Genomic DNA, 14,553 nt, shown 5'->3' on the forward strand with positions numbered 1-14,553 from the left:
ATATGTTCCTGAAAAATTCTGTTAAAACCATTTTTTAATTCTTTGTTAAAAATTTGCATCACGTAATTATTTTGCCTTAGAATACATACCTTAACTATATTTTTATTTATAAAATTCAAAATACCATTTTATCAAGTCACTAGAGCATGTGGTTAGAGGAAATGTAATAAGTTCGACACAAAAGAAGTGAAGGGTGAATTAAATTATAAAAGTTAGTACCTACTTACATTTCACTTTGAAAGTACCAACCGGCCATAAAATACTAAATGTTTACTGGGACAAAAATCTACAAAACTTGCATATGATTTGAAATAGAGAATATATGTTTTATATTCCTGGCATATATCGCTCACTCCTTTCAAGAACGTCATAAATCAAAAATTGACAATTTTCAGTTGTACATGTTTTCGGAATGCCCAGAAAATGTACTATATCCCAGCAAAAGCGGTATATTTTTAACTTAATATTTACCCGCTACAGGGCAGAAAGTGTTGTTTTTGCATTTTGAAGAAAAGGTATTGTTCAATTGTTTTTAAAATATATTAATTTTTTTTCAAATGGAGAAAAAACCTTCAGACTTTACCTAAAAAGATCTGTTGCACAGTAAAAAGTTCAAAAAGTGGCTTCATATTTATTTTTAATACATTGTATTATAATATTTAACATTGAAAACGCTCTCCTGAAAAATCAAGTATTTTGATTTATGACGTTCTTGAAAGGAGTGAGCGATATCACGAATATGAGAACCATAGTTTTAAACTATTTTTTTACTAAAAGTCTGGACGTTAGAGAATAGGAAACTGCTGAGGAATATAACATAATGTAGAAAAGTTTTTGTTTTATAACTAGAATTACCAATACAGATTTTTTACCAGTATTCGCCATAAGTTACACACACATACATATATATGAAAAATGTAAGTTTTCACTACATTATGTACTTAAAATCAAATCGTACTCTTTATTCTCAAATATCTAAACTACTTTAATCTATGTACGGCTCATAAAACACCGCATATGATCAAATTAAGCTTATACATTTAGTGCATAGCATAAGATATAGTAAAAAAGGAAAATTTTAGGCGCCCTTCAAACATCAAACATAGATTTTTTAATCAAACGAATGAAAATGCCATAACTAGGCGAAACAATTGTCACTTTCATAATTTTGATTTGTTTTTTTTTATAAAATACCACTTAGTGGACTCAAAAAATCAGTGTTTGATAAAAAAATTAATACATAAATTAAAATGGAGCCCTATAAATTAAACGCCAAATCAATCAATAAAAATACTATAAATCGATTCCAACTAAAATAGGATAACATAAAAATACGAATCGTTCTGGTTAGGCGTTTTTATGGACCCTCAAAAACCAAGTTAGATGCGTTTTTTAGATCCGACCAGCTTTATCTGCACTATCCCATACCTACCCCAATATCCTGTAAATTGTACCCCGACGAGGAACGCCGCAGTCTCCCTTCCTGAAACACCCTTCCGTATACATTATATTGCACCCCTCTGTAACGTCAGAAAATTTAGTTTGATTAATTTTCCCTATGCAGATTCATGCTTTAGGGATGATAAAAGCTTATAAAATTTAATGAATGCTTTCACCTTCCTTTTATAAAAAAACAGTAATTTAATTTTATAAATATTCGAAAGAAATAACTGTCTGTTACGGAAATATTTTTAGATTATGAGGTGTTCTCTTTTCTTAATTTGGTTTAAAATGGTTTTTAAGTCGTTGTATAAACCTCCTTAAAAATCAAAGAAAACATCGTTAGAAAATAATGTTTAAAGTGTGACGCACTCTTTTTGTCTGAGATTTATGAGGGCTTCTAATCAATAATTCTTATTATTTTTCTACTCTACGTTGAAGGTTGACACAAACATAGCAATTTTTACTTTGTAACCGCTCTGACTGCTATAGTGGTGTTATACTCTCAAGTTTTTAAGGCAGGATAAACGTCTTCTTCCTCTACTACGTTTACTGTCGACTTTGTCATGTACATACTATGTCGTATTTCTCTCCTTTCGTAAAACGGTCAAATTGAATACTTTGTTTCCTTTGCTTTATACTACCTATAATATCTCTTTTTTCACCATGCCTCTTTAAACATCTTCGAACTCTTCAAACGTTTTCAACTCTCCCAACCCACGATATTTTGAGTATTTTTCAATAGCACCACATGTCGAATGCCTCAATCTTCTTTGCGGCAACTCGGGTAAGAGTCCAGTTTTTGACGCCATTTAAACCCTGAAAAGATGAATACACCCATACCTCGTTATACGGCCGCTCTTTATACGGCATTTCGCTATAACGGCCCTCTTCAATTAAGGCACGTTTTCGATTTACGGCCTAAAATGTTTCGCTATAACGGCAAAAAAATCGATAGCGATATATCTTCACTGAAGAACGAAATAGACAAGAAGGCAAGACAAACAACGTTGGATATTTTTTTAAACCAGGCCCATCCTTACCAGCGAAAAATGATGACGACAGTGATCTGCAGGTTAGCATTTCTTCATCATCTTCAGATTAAAGCCATTTAAAAAAAATGTATGTACACAATATTTTATGTAGCATGTTTTTTTGTTGGTTTTTGGAGTCCGTTATTGTTTTATGTACAAATGTATGTACTTCTTATTTGTTATGTATGTATTTTTGATTTAAATGAAATGAAAAGGTAAAATGCATTTTGAATGATAAACCAAGTTACATATTTAACAAATTTGGAACCGATCCCATTGAATTTGTATTAGAATAATTGATTCCTTATACGGCTTTTCGCTTTGCGGCCAAGTTTCGTGGAACGTATCTAAGCCGTAAAGCGAGGTATTGGTGTATCGCACAATTCGCATGCGCAGATTGATTTATTATTGTTTTAAAATTTACCACTAAACTATAGAGGCGGATAAATGTTATGTGAACGAGTCCCCTTAATATTAGGTGATGGTTATTACTATTATATTACACGTTATATTTCAAATAAAGTCTTTTCCTTTAAAATCATTAAAAAAATACACGAAATGCACTGTTCGAGGTAAAACTTTCGAAGAAAACTGTAACTAATGCCATAACTGTATATAAGATTGGAAGCACAAATCTAAATTAGATCTAGTAAATATTTAGTCATTTTATTTAAATCATGACATTTCTCGTTTCTCGCTGGAGTACTGAAAGCCGATATATCGAATTTTGGTAATCACAGAGTTTACGTATCACTTTTTTAAACTGTCAAATTTAGACATGAAAATCACTAAAACGTAACGAATTTTGACCTCACCGGGAATCGAACCCGAGACCCCTTCAACGAAAGAGAACTACTGTAATTATTATGGAGGCGGACAAGCGGAAGTATTTATGTGTGCTCTTACTACTACTAATACTACCATCACGCCGTTTCGCCGAAGGGGTAGGCAGAGAGGATGAAACGCCACACTCTTGTGTCTTGACATACACTCCTCGCTTCCTTCACATACATAAATCTAGTCATACATACCCTCCGATTACGCAGACTTATGACACCACCAGATTTGAGGCTCTGATCTGATCGTGCCAAGTCTTTTTCGGCCATCTTCGTTCCGTTCTCCCGCTCACATTTGCCACATATATTTTCTTAGTCATTCTCTCGTTATCCATTCGCTCCACATGTCCATACCGCTTTAAATAACTCCTTATTAATCTTTTCTTTTTGATGTGTGTTATATTTAATATAAAGATAAGGAGAGGATGAATGTTATAATATTTATTATTATAACATTCATCCTCTCCTTATCATTCATCGTTCACTTTGTGTAATACCACTTTGATAAGAAGTGTTATATTACCATACCACAAAGTTAATAATGCTTTTAATATACAAAAAATATTATATTATAGTAAAGTTACATGCCCGTTAGTGTATTTTTTTCGTATATATATACTCGTATTATACATATTATTTATTGATTTGGCGTTTAATTTGTAGAACTCCATAATTTATATACTAGATTTTAAAATCAAACACTGATTATTTGGATCTGCCTACTTAGTTGTACATAAAAAATATATACTAACTAACTAACCATCACGCTGCTTCCCGCAGGGGTAGGCAGAGAGAATCAAAAGCCACACCATTCTGTCTTTGCAAACATTCTTCGCCTCTTCTACATTCATGCATCTCCTCATACATACCCGATTATTACGACTCCTGACCCGGCCGCTCTCATGTATTTGACAAACCTGATTGTGCCAAGTTTTCCTCGGTCTTCTTCCGCTACTTTTTCAAACTACATTCGCCTCATAAATTTGTTTAACCGTTCCTTTCCTTACTTATAGGTTCCACATCTCCAAACCATCTCGACACGTTTTATTTTATTTTATGGATAATGCTTATCTCAGCCTTGCATTCTTTCCTTAATTCATCATTCGAACATCTATCAAACACCTATCAAACATATACTCGTATAAAATTCGTAACAATTGTATTGCCTATTAGGGCATTATCAAACAGTTAGCAGTACTACTGTTGTTGCAGTAGTTTGATAATGCTCTAACAAGGCAAAACAATAGTCAAGATTTTTTAAATGTATTTTGTAATAAAATATACAGCTTAGTAGACCCCAAAAATCAGTGTTTCAACTTAATATTACTCTGTATTTTTGTGCAAATATAATTCTTTGTTCGAACAAAATATTCGGGGATTAAAATGCTTCAAAATATTTTCGTTGCTGTTGGTTCAGCGCTTGGCGAGATGACCTAAACATCGGTCGTTGGATGTTGAACCGCAGCGCTGTCGAAGTGCCGGAGCTGCGAGCGAGCGGGGGCTATACACAGTACGCCGCGCGGCTGTGTGCTGTGCCGAGTGCGAGTGTATGGTAACCCGTATACCGACCGCCCGTCCCTCGTCCCTGCGTGTGTGTGGGGCTTTATTTCGTGGGGCTCGGTCCAATGCTTTCGTGAATCATATAGCACGTTCGAAATATATAATTCTGTACTTTAATATTTATTTCTTTCATATTATTTTTTGACATCTTATATGGAATATTTTGTATATTAAAAGCATTGATAACTTTATGGTAATAAAGCACTCTCCTTGTCGTCCATTGATTATTTTGTGTAATACAACTTTTATAAACACTTATTCTTGACTGTAACTTTTATAAACACTTATTTTTTAAATACCCAGACTTCCGTATTCTTCTCCATCTTTGATGAGATGTCAAAAAATAATATGAAAAATAACTCCTATTGTTGGAGATAATCCTGATTTGTGAACAAGTATTTGGACACAATCAAAATGTTGTTTAAAAACACTTATAAGAATATGAAAGTCTGGGCATTTACGGGGCTTACGACCGTCACAGGCTGGTTTGAGTGATCACTTTACATACCTGTTACATTCACCAATTCTACCCATGATTGACAACCACACTACTCAAATTCTTAATAATTCTTAATGATCCAATTACGAAACATTGTACCTACTTGAATCACTAGAATTTCACTTGAGATATCTATTGGTGAGATGAAGAAGCTTTTTTTTAATACATATTTTAAATATAACTCCTATAATTAGAGATAATCGATATTTGTGAACAAGTATTTGGACACACTCAAAATGCTGTATATATTTTTTTTTATATAAATTAGATTGAGATTAAAAAGTAAAGGTTTTACATAAAAGTGTAAAGTGATTTGAATAAAGTAAGAAGCGCCCTTGAGGTAATATTTTACGAAAATACGTGTCGGATTGTAGTCCCGTGGTTAGTTTCGCGGATACAAACTGCAGGACCGCAACCCGACACATAATAATTATTTTTAAATAAAAAAAAGAGTTCTTTTGAAAACATTCGCTGAAAAAAATCTCAAATTTAAAATCGTACCTAGTGAAAGACATAAAACAATTTAACTTTTTTTACTAAATTTGAGCTACAAAATACCTGCTTGCTTTTTCTCTTTCCACAATATAAATAAGCTTTGACGTAAAAATTCTGATAATACTCGTATAAAAGTTTTGTAGTAAATTTTAGCAACTTTGTATCGAACAGAGTTTAGCATGTCGTCATTGGATACGAGATACAACCGCTGCGCGCTGGCTGGCGGTGCTTGCGCAGGCGTATAAACTCAGGTAGATAGCAAGCCGAGCTGCCCTATGCGCGGGGGCCAGGCGGTTTTACGATCTATTATACTACCACTTAGCAAAAATGATATTTTCATTACGCGACAAAACAAATACAGTAATATAAAAACTTTGTAACTTTTGCTATACTGCGAATTTTATATGGCAATTTTAATAAAAGTTTGCATTGTGCGGACTGAACCTCTAGCATTTGTATGGAATCCTAACGACTTTGAAGAACACCATATTATCTACTCGCTGTGAATACAAACTTCACATGGGTATATCTTTTGGGTCGAATTTTAAAACCAATATCACGTTTTTATACAAATTCCCGGAACAGGTATTTTAGTACCAAATCATGAAGAGAGTAGTAGTCATCTAGCCAAGGCCTGAATAATTTGTAGCGTTTTGTAATTTATTTCGTGAAGAAACTTTAAAATCCTGGGAGGTTTTGCTTAAAATTTCAAAAGATGTTTTGATTTTTTTGTTTATGTTCTTGGCTAGCGAAGGCACTGATTTATAAAAGTAATAAGTAGTGTTACACAAGCAGAATATATATACCTACTATTATATTATGATTTGATATTGTGGAATCTAGAAAAACGAACTGGAACAAAATTGAAACATTCAACCAATAAAGTCGGATCTGAAGAATCGCCATATGACAGAAGAACGATTCGACAAATTAGCGGCAAATTAATTGAAGAATGTAATATTTACGAGTTTATGGTTGTATTTTTTAACAATAAATTTGAATCCAGATTATCACCTCCTCTGCGATGGTGGGTCTGGTCAGACCCACCATCGCGGAAAATTATTGATTACGTAATAGGTAATTTGTTTACGTCGTTTTCCTAGAGTGTAATCGTTCTTCAAAAAATTACCTACAAATTGAGATACAAACGAAAATTATTGGACCAGATTCAAATGAGTTATTTAAAAAAAAAGAAAAAATAAAATATCAAAAATCATATTGAGTAAGGTCAGTTGTTCGCTATCAATGTGTTAGTGTGCCGTCTGCCGTGATTTTGAAATCCCAAAAACAAAAGCATACATTGTCAATCTTTGGCGATTGTTTCCGTTTATTGTTTTTTTTTATATTTGTTTTTAACTGATTTATTTGTTTACTTGTATGACGGATTAAATATCATATATATATAGACTATAAGGTAAATCTACATTTAAAAAATATTAATATTACAAAACACAGACCTTCACAATAAACTGTTTTATATTTGAACGATTTATAGTTTTATTTTTTTAAAATCTTTTCGACACTTTACCACAATGGCAGGAAAAAAATAATTATCTCATGACGAGATTGAACGACTTTTGGACAGTTCTAAAAGTGGAAGGAAAGTGAGAGAATAGTGCAGATGACAGTGATTTAGAATTCAAAAACCTTAGATTCAGAATTTGAAAGTGCAACGGAAAACGTGGTTTTATAAGAAATGTCAGTAAGTGATAAAAACATCGATTTCAACAAGAAAAGTACCGATTGTCCTCTTATTTTTTGGTAATAATTTATTGGTCAAAAATAAAATTAAATATCATACCTATTATGTCTAACGAACTTGTATATAAAATTTTTATAATAATTAGTTTTATTTGGTTTCGTACAAAATTGTATTCATAATTTCTAAAACCCGCAAAATGTTTATGTAAGAAATGGCGAACTTTAAATGAATATTTACACCATTTTGGGCAATTCCGTATATATTTTTCAATGAAAATTTAAATATTTTCACTGTATTTAAAATGAATTTTAATTGCATTATGGACAAAAATTTATCTTGAAACATTAACTCAAAATCCTAGAATCATTTTGTGGTTTTTGGAGCTAACTGCCACGTTTTATATTTGAAGATAATTACTTAGTTGCATTTTGTTAATAATTCTATCTGTTATGATGTTGACTTAAAATATAGTTATAAAATTAAAAACACAAATTATTTGAATTCAGTAAAAATAAAAATGTTTACAATCACTGCTTTATTGCCAACCATGCTACATGCGCGTGTGACATGCTCCGCGGTAGTAGCGAGTATATAAATTAGTTAGTCTGTGGTAGTGAGCCGCAGCGCTTGCGCAGCGCGCTGTCGCGTTTGGATGTAAAATAATGCGCTTGGATAATTTAATTTCAAAACTATCAAAAACTTAAAAATTCTCATACAAAACTTATGACACATTATCCTATTGCTATGTAGGCTATTTTGAATAATATATAAAATATAAAAACCCGACGAAAAACGCCTAAAAGGCGATTTCTGTACTGGGTCAGATCAGACCCACCACCGCTGGGCGCGTTTTGTTTGAGGCCATCGCGCTTTAGGTGTTATTAAAAAATCGATTCTTTTTTATTATGTCAAAAGAAGGTTCATTTCGATGGGAACTTATAATTAATTCCTCAATAACTCATTTTTAGTTTTTCTCTAGATACGACTTTATTATTTATGTGATGAACGTAGATGAAAATAGCTTCATCATAAATTAATAGATACAAGACTACAAAGGAAAAACTAAAGTATAAAAAGTTGCCTTTTGCTATAAATATAGTGGTATAATAATAGACAATGGTATTGTATATTCTAGGTAGAAATACATATGGAAAAGGATCAATAAACCATCTCGGCCTCATAAAGTTGTAAGTGAACGCCTTAAAAGTCGAATAATAAAAACTTACAATTTTATTGGCGCCCTCGCGAGACATGACAGAGAGGCGTGGAAAGTTTTTTAAAGTGAGAATCGTGGCTCAATGTATGCTATCTACGTAAAACGAATATCTTATCTGCCTGTTATTATGAGGAAACGCCAAAATTGTTAGTAAGGTTTAGGTATAGTCCTTTGATATGACTAAACCACCTTCCACAGCCGATCCAGTTTTTCGCTATAGCAATTATTCGTTATTTGGAAATTAATGAAGCAATTGGCTGACATTTATCTGTCATCTCTGTCAATTTGACGTTTTTATGTTAAAATTTTATTTGGCGCATGGTATGTAGTTATCGTTAAACAATAACCTACTTACGAACTTTGTATTTATACACATAAATATGTGAGTAGTATTTTTAAAGTCATATGTACTTAAATTATTTTTTCTTTGTCATCTGTAATATGTATAAACATGTTATAAACATCATGCGATGATATGACAGTTGATCCGAACCCAGATTGGTGTATAGGGCACCGTGCCGGTTCAATGGTGTTAACTTGATCGTAAATGTTATAAAAGTAATGCAATTAGTCATGGGATCCAGATTCTTATTAATAAAAATGTAAATGTTCGTTTTCTCATAATCTTGAAACTCCTGAAGTTATTCTCCGATTGCTTTGAAATTTTATCACAGCGCAAAATAAGCGCCTTTTTCTTTCTTTTCCGTTTAACCAGACTGAGTACAGATAGTACCCAAGTTAGTAAATAATTATTTTTATAAAATAAAACTCGAATATCGTTTTTAACCACTTTTATTTTTGGCACTTATCTCTAACCTGTTTCGACATAGACATTATGTAATGGCCCTGCCATTTCTCATTCCCACTTTTATTGTACTTTTTAGAAAGTCGAGGGACTCGTCACGTGTTGTCCGGCTTTAGATGCGTTCCCATGGCCATCATAAATCAGTACAGCATTTTATGATTCCCTATCCTAAAGGAAGAGGGCTTTTTAACATAGTCTAATTTGGTATTTTGTGAGAGTCGGGTGTAACATAACTTAACAGAGCTGTTTGGAAGCACATGAGTATTGACTGTCGTATTGTTGTTTTTAAATAAACAAATATATAAATAGTCAATACCGTGTTTTAATTAATACTCGCTTCAGTCCAACCTGCCTCCTGACAAAAAGGGGACTAAAGTGTCCTGTTTAATGTGGACGTCATCAAGTGCACGCGTACGCTGATCACCAAGTGTCTTCGCGGTCATCGCGCACGCGACGCGTCCGTCCATAACATTACAATTATCATCTTCAGAGATGGACATGTCCATCCCTGAAGAAAAAAAAGCAGTGCCTACATTGGATTACTCGCGTTCCATATAGAAACACGACCAGCGCCTACTATGCCTTATTAAGTATTGCCTACCGTATCTTACTACCCTACTCTACTGCCTACCCTGGTTAAAAACTCCGTGCACGCCACTGTCCGCAGCCAATGGAACGCAGGATTACCACATCCGACTGACCACCACACCGGATTGACGCGTCATTAACATAACCTATTTTTAAATGTTTTGAGTGTGTCCAAATCTTTGTTCACAAATCAGGGTTATTTTATATTGATATCTCAACAGAAATAAATAAAACTGAAGTCTGGGTATTTAAAAGGCTTACGACTGGCTGGTTTAAGTGATCACTTTATGCACGTGTGACATTCACCATTCTACCCATGATTGACAACCATCTATATTATCTCAAATTTCGGAAGTTTACTTTCTGGACGTTCTCCGCTTCTTCGTTCTCGTGAAAATTATATTACAGAGAAACCATATTACAGAAACTACAAGAACATCATTTCAATATTCATATTGATTTTTCCTCAAAGTTCTGTACTTGGACACCTGTGATTGACACCGTCGCTAGTTGTGTAATTCGACTTTATGTCGAGTATTCTCACGCATGTCGTATCTGTCCTATATTCATTAAAAAAAAAACTCGGTGCTAAAATAACTGCTTAGAGTAAAAACACATACAGCCTTTCAAACATTATTTAGAAATATAATAAATTTTTGGTGAAGTGCCTCCGACTCCGTAGAAACAAGGAACGTCGACTGTTCTAGAACGCTTCACATTTCCTACCAGCATGCGGTAGACCGCAACTGCTACAAAGTGACCTTTCGGAATATTAAATTAGCTCTTAAAGCAAAGCCACCAGTTAAAAAGGTTAAACTCACCGATAGTAATATTTCAGAAGTCAAATGCAAGGATGAGACATTGCGATGCACAGCTCTGAACTTACTACAAAATGGCAGCGTCGAGACTATACTAAAGTCTAGTTTTATCATTTTTATACTGAGTTTTATTACGTACAACTCAACTTCGTATAATTTCGCAAATATTCTCGGAAATTATAATGGAAAAGTATGTTTATTGTTTATAACAAGGTTTTATTTCTATATTGCGCAGCGAAAAAATGTAGAAAATAATAAAATAAACTTTTTCATTCGTATTTTTTCCAAATACAAGGCGCCAGATTCAGAATTTTGGTTCCGTTTTTCAACGGTCACTATTTTCGAGACAACTAATGATAGGGTCGGTTTTTACACCACAATTTTTCTTTCTGCCTTGGCTTCTACGTTCATTTACATCGATATTTTAAAGTGTTGATATTTTGAATTAAAGATTCTCGTCTCTAATTCGGTTTTCATTGGAACTTAAAATAAATCAACACAAAATAATGATCATCATCACCTGCAAAATTTCGTAAAATAAATAGACAAGGAGAATAGGTTTTTAATGGTTGACACATGAACATTCTAGAATATTATTAATAAAAGAAAACTTGGTTCAGAACGTTCCAGTAATGTCATTTTCGATCGAAATCTACATTAGCTATTTTACCCTTCTAGATCTTTTAATAAATGTGGTAAATAAAATGATGGACGATCATATTCATAAGGTGATTTCTATAGATAGGAGATAATGTAACGTCACTATAATACCACCGAGAAAAACTAAGATCTTGAATTTTTCTTGAATGAAGAAACCCATGTCTTTCTAATTTCGCTCCCACCGGAAGTCACTAGGCAGACCGGATGACGCGCCATTTTATTTTGTAATTTACTTACAGGTCGAAAAGGTGCTTATAATATTATACTTATTTGACGATATACTTATTTGACGATATACTTATTCGACTACTTTCCAGGAGATGCGTTTGAAGCGCTGAAAGTTTTTTAGGTAGCCACCATGTACATTAACTTGTTGTATATTTCATTCTATCTTATTATTGTCTCATTCGATATTATTATTTATAGGTATAATATTACTATTGTTTATAAAATATTCCCGCATGCGCGTTTTGCATTGATATTGATAATTAACTTCATTATAATACGTAACTTTCATTGGAATTCCTCACACCGAGCTGACGATTAATTCTGAATAATACTACACTGTAGCGGATCGTTGCGGCAGGCAGTCATGGCGCCATGTTGGAAAAACCTTGTTCGATTTTCCCGCTCTGTTGCGTGATTTCACTGTCATGCGCGCGCAGCCGTTCTCCATAGCAAGGCCGAACAACAATTTCTTGACGATTGTATTGCATTAGAAATTCAGTACTTACCTTAAATAAAAACCCCGGTACAAAAAGATATCACCTTTTCTTCGGCTATTTCCTATTCGTAATTTCGATGGTTTACCATTTTGATTATGTATGAAAGTTTAGTGATTAATGAAGAGTGAAAGTTTCCACGTAGTACAATTTCATTCATCGGTTAATTTGAAATAAATATAGTCTTTATGGCTAACACAAGCATTATCGATAATATTAAGAAAGATGGTTTGGACGTGTGGATCGAATGAGTGAGGGAATAACGGTAAAACAGATATATGAGGCGTATGTACTATAAAAATAGAAGTAGAAGAAGACAGAGGAAAACTTGTCATAATCAAGTATTTCAAATACTTGAAAGTGGTCAGGTCAGGAGTTGAAGTGATCAGCGATCTCATAATGCATACGTGTGAAGAGATGTATGAATGCGGAAGAGTCGAAGAATGTTTGCAAAGACGGAGAGGTGTGGGGTTCTATTCTGTCTGCCTACCAATGACCGAAGCGGCTCGATGGTTACTTAGTAAGTTTCTTTTCTTTTCTAAAACCTTAATATATACATACAAATAGTTACGTAATCCGGCAATATTTATCATACATAAATAATAAGTTGCTGAAATTGCCTTTTTTTTGTTAATTTAAGTAAACTTTGGAATCAAATTAAAATTGAATTGGACATCATTAACTTCAAATTTGAGGTTCTCAGTAAATCCTGAGATACCCTGGGAATAAAATCGTATGTAACCATTTGCTCGCAATGAATTATTTTATTGAATTTCACCTTTGAATTCCCGTGAATTATCTCTGAATTCCTGTAATTCCAGGTATTTTTTTTAAAGATTTTTTGTCGCTTAACATTGTAAATATAAAACATTTAAAAATATTTTCAAATTTATATTTACAATTTAGTTATCATTTATTCTTTAAACCTTCATTTGACCCAGGATGTATTTTTTATGTATCGTATTTAGATTGTAGAATAAAATAACAACTTTGTAATTTTTTCCACATGAATTTTATTTGACCAGCAACCGGGTTTCGTCGTAACCTACATCATCAGACCAGTCTGATGATGTCGGTTACGACGAAAACCGGTTGCTGGTCAAATAAAATTCGTATGGAAAAAATTACATATTTGTCATTTTATTCTATAAAATGCAGTTCCACCAAGAAATGTCAGTACAAAACTTTAAAGTATTTAGATTGATTCATAATGTTTTTTGTTGGAGCTGCATTTTATAATTAAAATATACAATGTTTTTTTTTATATGTAGATATTTTTTGACAACCGATGTGGTTTTGCTATAGCCGGTTTTGTTTTTCGACGTTTGTCATATATTTATCAGAGTAACAATTTTTATTTTTGTCATCTTATATGAATCTTGATGCTACATAATGTTTGTAATGGCATTTTATCGCCAAGAACTTCAACAGAATGAATATAAAACATATTTTATCCTGATTTTGCTCGTAAGAAAGTTCCTTGTTGGATTTACGGGAAGGTAAGTATTTCAAAATTTAGATATCTTTTCGCAAATGACAATAATTAATAAACGACGATTAATTGTAAAATTTGAGAGCTAGCCTGGCCTTTCAGAAGACCTAAACATTATTTCACTGTAAATGCTTTAAAATAAACAACAACAAAAAACAATATGGAATATAAACATTTGGAGGTAGTAGATATTTAGAAAATATGTTTTCTTCCATATTAAAAAAATAAAAAAAGATGATGCTTTTATCTATATTATGTATATAAAATGAAGAATTTCCATCTTGTCGGAATATTATCTTATGATCTACTTGCATTTTGTAAGATCAAAATAATTTATTACAATAATCGTAATAATAGAATACCATCACGTACCAATGGTTCAATAAATACTGATTTTCAAAGTCAATGCGATTTTGAATAGCAAGAATGTAAAAATTTCGCATTACACATTTTGCAGCTCGGTTGCGTTCGTTGAAATACAAAATTTCGCAATTCATTGCCGTGTTACTGAGAAGAGTGAATAACACAGTATGCAGTACGAGTAGATAGCAGATGACGGCCGGGCTAAGTACCGAGTAGGTACCGGGCACATAACGGAGTCGATATGCTGTATGGAAATAGGAGTGTTTCCCGCGGCCGCCGCCTGGCGGCGCCATCTTCTTCCGAGCGCGCGAAAGTGTTTTCGC

Source organism: Brachycentrus maculatus, unplaced genomic scaffold (genome assembly GCF_059751285.1).
Source record: "Brachycentrus maculatus isolate JH-2025_06_01 unplaced genomic scaffold, ASM5975128v1 h1tg000269l, whole genome shotgun sequence".
NCBI classification, from domain to species: Eukaryota; Metazoa; Arthropoda; class Insecta; order Trichoptera; family Brachycentridae; genus Brachycentrus; species Brachycentrus maculatus.